Raw genomic sequence first — 2,692 nt, 5'->3', positions numbered from 1 at the left:
AGGCTAGATAATAAAAAGACAGTCATTACTAGTACTTTTAGTTCATTTGGGTTCGACAATCCGGTCTTGCTAAAACTATACTACTGTTCGATAGGTACACTTGCCTACATCGTGATAATAGTTAGTTTCAAGAACGATTCTTTATAAATATTTAAAAACTGTCACACAAAAATCGCGATCAAGTTTTTGGCGCCGTTGCTGGGGAACTAAGATATTAGGAACGGTCAATTTTTATTACTTTAGCCATTTATTTTTCTTGTAGGTTAATTCTATTTTATTATTATTATTTATTAATTTACTTTTCCTTTCTCTTGGCAAGTTTTTATAGGTTATGACTAGAAGAAACCCGTTAGGACCATTACTTTTTGATGAAGAAATCGATCGCACAGTTCGCATAAATCAAAGAGAAATAAGGCGAAGCTTAAGATACACAGAGAACAAGCAAGAGGATGATAGTCAAACCCTAACTAAGGAGATGGCTGAAAACCAAGATAATCAGCTACCTCCTGTGATACCCGTTGATCTAGCAAATCAAAATCCTGCTCCTTATACTATGTATGATTATGCTAAACCTACTTTAACAGGAACTGAGTCAAGTATAGTTAGGCTTGCTATTGCTACAAATAATTTTGAACTGAAACCTAACACTATTCAAATGATACAGCAATTTGTTCAGTTTGATGGTTTGCAGGATGAGGTTCCAAACACTCACTTGGCAAATTTCCTGGAATTCTGCGATACATTTAAAATTAATGGCGTTTCTGATGATGCCATTCGTCTTCAGTTATTCCCTTTTTCATTGAGGAACAAAGCTAAGCAGTGGTTGAACTCGTTACCATGAGGGTCAATCACTACTTGGGAACAAATGACCGAAAAATTTCTATTAAAATATTTTTCGCCGGCTAAAACGGCCAAATTACGTAATGATATCTCTTCGTTTCTGCAGATGGACTTAGAAACTCTTTACGATGCATGGGAAAGATACAAAGACTTACTAAGAAGGTGCCCTCACCATGGGTTACCGCTTTGGCTACAGGTTCAAACATTCCATAATGGCTTAACTCCTTCGACTCGACAAATGGTTGACGCAGCTGCTGGCGAAACCATCAATAATAAAACACCTGAAAATGCTTATGAGTTTATAGAGGAGATGTCACTGAATAACTATCAGTGGCAAGTCATGAGGACAAAGCCAACAAAAACAGCCGGTGTTTATAACGTCAATTCAGTCACCATGCTCTCTAATCAGGTAGAACTCTTGAATAAGAAAATTGATGGTTTTCTTAGTTCTTCACAGGTTCACCCAGTAATGCAGTGCGAAGCAAGTGAAGGTGGATCGAGCAATTCAGAATACCCACCTTATGGCCACAACATGGAGAACGAGCAGTTAAATTACACGGGTAACAATTCTAGACCCTAAAATAACCCATTTAGCAATACTTATAATGTAGGTTTGATGAACCATCCCAATTTCTCGTGGGGCGGTCAAGGAAATCAAAGACCACAACATCCTCCAGGTTTTCAACAACCACCCTATCAACAGCAAAAGAAACCGAACCGTGAATAGATGCTGTCTAATTTATCTCGGTGTTAGAAACCCGTTTTTAGAAAACCGAGACAGCACTTAAAAATCAACATGCGTCAATCCAAGGGCTCGAAACTCAGATAGGCCAGCTTTCCAAACTAATCTCTAAATGACCACAAGGTAGCTTGCCAAGTAATACTGAACCCAACCCAAGGGAACAGCTCAACGCGATTAATGTTCAATATGAAGAAGGATTCGTTGAGCCTGAGCCAGAACCGAGGCAAGAAACTGTGGTGAGCAGAGGTCAAGTTGAGGTAGATCATAATAAAAACAAATCAGTGAATGTCGAATATAAACCTCGTGTGCCATACCCCAACGCGACAAGGAAAGACCGCTCAGATGAATAATTTGGTAAATTCCTTATAAACTCTTAAAAAAATTACATATTAACTTACCGTTTATTAAAGCTCTATCGCAAATGCCAAACGCAATGAAATTTTTAAAGGAGCTGTTAGCAAATAAACGAAAGTTGGACGAGGAGTCGCAAGTGGAGCTAAACGCAGTTTGCTCAGCTATTCTACAAAATAAACTACCCAACAAACTATAAGATCTAGGGGGTTTTACGATTCCTTGCTTAATTGGTAGTTTAGATGTTAATAATGCATTAGCTGATTTAGGGGCCAGTATTAACGTCATGCCCTACAAAATGTTCAAGCAATTAGGTCTTGGGAAACCCAAACGACTAGGATGAGCATTCAATTAGCAGACAAAACTATAAGATTTCCTAGGGATATTATTGAAGATGTGCTAGTTAAAATCGATAAATTTATATTTCCCGTTGACTTCATTGTTCTAGACATAGAGGAGGATAGAAACACTCCTTTGATTTTAGGAAGGCCCTTTTTAGAAACTGCCAAAACGATTATTGATGTTGGCACAGGTGAGCTCACACTTCGTGTTGGAGACGAAACAATCACCCTTCAAGCTCGCAATTCTGGCAACACATTAGAAATTGAAGGTGATCTAAACCATTCTATTAAAATTGACAATATGGTGCAACCTACTTTGTAGGAAATAAGTCTGAAGGAAGTACATGAGCCATTTTCAAGCAATAGTAAATGACCTATTCATGAAAAACGAAGGCTACAAATCGAGGAGCTAGATGAA

At 38.0% G+C, this 2,692-nt stretch overlaps 1 non-coding gene across 1 annotated transcript; it reads right to left on the bottom strand.

Moving 5' to 3' along the window:
• Positions 1 to 913: 913 nt before the first annotated feature.
• LOC121209313 (small nucleolar RNA R71) lies at positions 914 to 1,020 on the bottom strand. Its single transcript, XR_005904430.1, has one exon. It is a non-coding gene; the product is annotated as a small nucleolar RNA R71 (small nucleolar RNA).
• Between the last annotated feature and the right edge of the window lie 1,672 nt (positions 1,021 to 2,692).

The sequence above is a fragment of the Gossypium hirsutum genome, chromosome A10 (assembly GCF_007990345.1).
Source record: "Gossypium hirsutum isolate 1008001.06 chromosome A10, Gossypium_hirsutum_v2.1, whole genome shotgun sequence".
NCBI classification, from domain to species: domain Eukaryota; kingdom Viridiplantae; phylum Streptophyta; class Magnoliopsida; order Malvales; family Malvaceae; genus Gossypium; species Gossypium hirsutum.
The sequence above is the reverse complement of the archived record's forward strand: the minus strand, read 5'-3'. Positions and strand labels throughout refer to the sequence as shown.